General features: G+C 42.7%; 1 long non-coding RNA gene across 1 annotated transcript; it reads left to right on the top strand.

Moving 5' to 3' along the window:
• The first annotated feature begins 3943 nt into the window (after positions 1–3943).
• On the top strand, positions 3944–5428 carry LOC132451359 (uncharacterized). Its single transcript, XR_009524047.1, has 2 exons — positions 3944–4489; positions 4660–5428. It is a non-coding gene; the product is annotated as an uncharacterized LOC132451359 (long non-coding RNA).
• The last annotated feature ends 226 nt before the right edge of the window (positions 5429–5654 follow it).

Here is a 5654-nt window from a genome sequence, read left to right on the forward strand (position 1 = left end):
GCAAAAAGTCAGACTATCGTGCTCTGGAACACGCTTCAATAGATTAACGTTCGTGCGCAGGAGCACGCAATCGCGTGATACCGGGTTGCACACACACACACACACACACACACACATACACACACACACACACACACACACAACCTCTTGCAGGCAGACTCAGAATCTTGAGCCCATTTATTAGGGAACAGGTGTTATCGGGATTCCATCACTGCATTCCCAGAATCCTGCATTGTGAAAGTCTTCCCTTTTTTTTTTAAATGTACAATGGCATTTTATTCTACATACAAAACAACAGTAGTATTTTTCAGGAGTCCACGACCACCCTGCCCGTTTTGACACACAAAAGTAATTTGACACTTCTGGGATGAGCCAATGATTCATCTGTTTGGAAGGTTTTGTTGGAGACAAACAAAGAATCTTCAGGCAACAGATGTGACAGCTGTGACTGCTCTCTCTCTCCTTCGTCTGCTGGGTCCTCTGTGTTTGCCTACCTGCTACAGGTAGCCAGTGGGCGGGGCTGAGAGGCTTGTCAGCTGATGAGGTGCACCTGTGCAGGTCTGCCACGCAGGCTTTAGCCAGTCTCTCTCTCTTTCCACAGAGGCAGGTGGGCTTGGGTTCTGTTTAGGGTGGTTCCTTAAGGTTTTGGACCTTTGGATTGGTTCCATGTTTTGTTTTATGTTAACACTATTCAACATCCCCACAGCACACTTTCCACTGCCCATATACATAGGCTAGTCGAAAGAATTGTGTGTTTGGTCAGTAGTTCAGTTGGTTGGTCACATATGTTGGTTTGCTGTTCAGGTTTGGTTTGTTGCATTTTGTTTGGGTATTTCCAACATGGTAAAGATGGTTTGTTGTTCCCAGTATTTGTTTTGTCTGTCTGGGTAACACCGGGATCCCACCGGACGCGTACGCGCCGCGGAACGGCTGCGTCCTCTGCCCAGGCCCCCAGGATAGGCGCATACTTCCGCAATCCACCAGTGCTCAGAGGCCAAGCCTGGTATTGCAGCTGTTTAAGCTGGGAGTGGACGGGGGTCCGTCATTTCATGTGGCCCAGAAGTAGATATCGCCGTCCACTCCAATACAAGTGGGGAACAGGATTGTGTCTCCGCAAAAAATGTCTGGATATCAATCAAAGGCTCATAATTATAATTCTACCCTGTTCTAAAATTTTTTAATTTTTTTCTTTTCAAAACGCCTCCTCAAGCGTTTTATTAGCAGTTTATGTTGGGTGGGCAGCTGAAAGGAGCCGTACTGAAACAAACGGCTCCTTGCTATGGACCTATTTTGAAGTGCACGGCTCCGTCTGAGATTTGTCCTTTTACTTAACATGAATGGCGTTGAACACGGATATATAGCACACATATCATTGAAATAGCTGGAACAGGCACGGACGTATTGATTACCTGAATGATTATGGGAGACCTACGTAATTTTCATAATATTGTTAATTGTCTAATATTAACATTTCAGTTGCGTTGGTAGGTATTTCATTTTCATTTGCTTGTTTAGCTATGTATGACAGGGTTATGGTTAGCTATGTATGACAGTTGACAATGTTGGTGTATTCCAATTCATTATTTGGGTAGGCTACTCCAACTTCGTTGCTGGTTGATATGTAAACATTTACTTTTATATAAATTATTGATTGCATTTTTCGTAAATAGTTAGTTGGAAGGAATCTGTTTCTTAAGCAATAACATTGAACTGAATTTTTTAGGCCTACATACGTTTACTATGTTACTATGGTATTATATGGAGCAATCTTACATATTTATGAAGTTTCCAGATCAATAAAGTTCTATCTCTTTTTATTTGAACTGCCTGTATGTCCTCTTGATTATAGTATTACAGTGTGTACCTTGGTTATCAGCTATCACAGAATGGTGTCCAAATGGCTGCATGTGTAAGAAATAGGATTTGAACCAAGTGTTACAATAAAAAAAGCTTTTATTACAAGACCCCCCACCCCAAATTTTAACAAAACACTTTTTTTGGCTGTTTGGCTGGGGCAGAAGAGTGGAAGGGGAAACAAAGACAGGTAGCCTAAAGAAGAAGTAAGGAAAGGAATGAGAGGAAGAACAGTGAAATGAATGAACAGTGTGATAAACGCAAATGATTTCCAAAAAGGTTATAATTACTGATTTATCAAATACGCAGAGAAGAGCATCATCGAATAAAGATTAAGGACCTGGATTATATCTTACAGTATTGAAAACTGTTGAAATTACAATTCAGAGTGGAGAAGGCTGAAGGCATTGGTCCTAAAAGTGTCAGTTTCACCCACTCTGGATTATCGCTTCAAGAGACTGTGAAATGCTTTTTAAAAAATTTTAATTTCCCCTATTGGTGAAATGAACCTTGTCTTTTAAGTATAAACCACAGCAGTTAAACCTTATTCCATGATGCTCTACGCTGTTGCCTCCTAGCTCTACACTAACAAATGCGTTCATCACACTGTTCACCCATTTCCTAGCGTGATTTAGCTTCCCCGGATGGTCAGCCCTCCACCGGCGTCTCTCGTTGATGTTAGAGTAGACGATCTGCATTGCTGGGAACTGCTGGTGGAGGTACTGCAGGTCCTGCTTCATTGTGGCAACAACCTCAACTCCCTCCAGGCGTCCGAGGCCGTTGCCGCCACAGTGGATGAGCAGGACATCCGGGGCTGTTCTTCCTCTCAGGGACTGCAGGAAGAAAGGGATGAGGGTCTTCCATCTCAGCCCGCCCCAGCCAAACCAACTGACCCTGGCCTCTAGGCCAAGGTGGGGGCCACAGGTTTCCTTGGCTCTCTCCTCTCCACGGCGGACGTAGCTGTCCCCGATAATCCACACTTCTGGCCCTAAAGATTACAAAACACAGATTACTATACATGTAAATACAGAGTGAGGGGACTGTTAACTTATAGAACAATATAGCTTAATATATCCTATTCATACAGTCATTAGCTTATGTCATATGCAGTATTTGTATGAATTCAGTAAACATGTAATTCTAATAATTTGTCATATTAGGGGACACAAAATGAAATTGCTGATAATTTAGCTAAAAGATACTAACCTAATTAGAAGAATTTAACTTTAAGTATATATATCTTTTTATTTTTTATTTTTATTTATTCATTTCTTTTGTTAGTTTGTTTTATTTTGTTTATTTTGTTTCGTTAGTTTGGTTTTTTCTTTGAATTTATTTTTATGATTTAAAGTATCATTTGCCAACGTCCTTGTCACAAACTCCTGTGTAGTAGTCCAGTAGGTGGCGGTATATGGGGAAAAACTATGATCCTCCACTAAACTAGAAGAAGAAGAAGATCTCTGCATCCGGTACGTCACGGACTAGGTCACGTGTCTTGGCCACATAACGCGGAAGCAAATCGCTCCTGTATGTTACCCATGATGTTACCCTGCGCCAGTGAGCAGTTTGCATAGGAATGAATGGGCGGCCATTTTCCAGTCTGTGGTCCATCCTTTAATATGTCCATGCCTCTGCCCTGCGTCCATTCCTACCGGGCGCGTAACGGCAGCGTTGCGCTGCCTTGCGAGCCAGCCGTATTCACGCGAGATCACGACATCACGCAAATCCTGGGATGCTGCTGAAACGTTCCGCGGCGCGCCCGGTGGAAATGGTCCCATTGATTATAGTGGAAGCGAATCAAGCGATCAGCAGCGGTGACCGCGGCGCGTACGCCTCCGGTGGAATCGAGCCTTAAGTTTCCTCCGTTCTGGCTCGGTCGGTCCTTGTGATTTTGGTACTGGTTTTCTGTCCAAACCATATAATCGCACATTTTCTAATCTTCCATACGCTACTCTAATCCCTTTACAGATTTCATGATACTTACTTCATTCTAATAAATAACTTTATCCCTTATCATGTGTGGATCCCAATCTTTGCTCTGACCCGAGCCTCGTCTTAATGCAGCCAAGGAGATGGAAGATTCAAAGATTCAATATGAATGGCAAAATAAGGATGGGATTTTATTTGAACAATAAAATATGTGTTGGGCAAATTATAGAGAGGCTGAGATTATAGATTCCATATTCAAAAGGCGAAGGGGTGAAAAAATTTAAGAAATATATTTAAGAAATATAGGCCTACTCAAAGCCCAAATCATTGATATCATACCCTATCCAATAATAAAGAAATTTGAATTTGAATGGTAACAATTCCGTTAAATCCTCGTCCTCGTTTTGATAGTCTCACTCATGGCTGATCAGTGTGTTCTTTCTGATTAGCTCTTAATTGAGATCACCTGTCACGCACCCCTTTATCAAAGGTGAACAATGGGTTTGGTTTACTTTTCGCATCGGCCTGTGTCAATCGAGGTTGAGTTAGTGAGGGTTGAAAGTTTTCGATCTAGATTGCAGATCACTATTGTCGCTTTATACAAACTGAAAGTATGCGTTGTTGAGTGTTTGTTTTTGTGGGCATTTGACTGAACAGCCCAGACAAATATTACTACCAACATGGCACTTCGAAACAGACCACCGCAGTGAGTAAAAGTTATTTTCCTTTATTAAATGTTGACGTTTTTGGGCTGTCTCCGCAGACACAAGCCATAAGTATCCCTGCTCTTTGCACCTTGACATGCATGTCGCCGCTGTTTGTTAACCTAGCTTTGCTGATTTGTATCTTGTGATGTGTGTGTGTTTTTCTTAACAGGTGTTAGATGACTGACAAGATCTATGGGGGGGCCCCCTTTGGGCCCCCCCATACCAACTTAGTCTTCAAAGGAATCTAGTGCCATGGGACTCCAGTGTCTTCAAAACATCCTCGGAATACATGTGTATGAATGGTCCACCGAAGGGTTGATCTGGAAGCCACCACGGTCCACGCAGTAATCTGCTGCGTGGGCCGTAGTGGCTTCCAGAGCCATCTTTCGGTCTTGGTCAGGATTTGTTACAGTTGCCCTTCAATGTAGCAGCGGGTTTCTGAAGAAGCCTGCTTTACGTAGCATTGGAGTACAAATATTGTGCAAAATGCTCATGTAATTGCACTAGCACTGGTAACCTGTAGATTAGCGTAGATTAGCTTAGTTTAACGTCATTCCGTGCTGTCTCTGTCAAATGTGTGGCTTACTTTAAGTCCACAAGGCCCTCTGGTAAACCACGTTGGAACACCCCTGGACAAGGTGATTAGTCACTGGGTGTGTGCTAAAGTTTTGTTCCTTTTTTCACTAGTTGGTTAAGGTTTGGTAGAATTGTTTGGAGGCTAGCGACGGCGTATGTACAAGAGCCTATCGTGGCCAGGCCACAGTTGCGACGGCCACGGCCAGATGGCCTAGTGTGAGTGCAACCTTGATTGCATTTGTATACTGTTTACCATTGGATGTTTATGCAATTTGGCTTAATTCATCCGCTGTAAAGCTGCATTTGACTATTCCAGGGTCGTTTTGTACAGGCTTTCAATTGACCATGTTGACTAGTTTGTGGGTAGTTTTTTTTTTTTTTACCTTTGCTTACAATCCAACGGTTGCGACCACTTATGCAACTGGGCTGTGAACCTTGCAATTCTAGTTGCATATTTGTACACGCAAGCTTGTCCATTTCTATCGCCATCACTAACGCTAGCTTCAGCATTTCCTTGTAGGCCATTAGCTGACTTGTGCATTGGAGCGATGATTTGGGTATTTTAAGATGCTTGAAAACCTAAAATAA

This window comes from Gadus macrocephalus, chromosome 22, assembly GCF_031168955.1.
Source record: "Gadus macrocephalus chromosome 22, ASM3116895v1".
Classification (NCBI taxonomy): domain Eukaryota; kingdom Metazoa; phylum Chordata; class Actinopteri; order Gadiformes; family Gadidae; genus Gadus; species Gadus macrocephalus.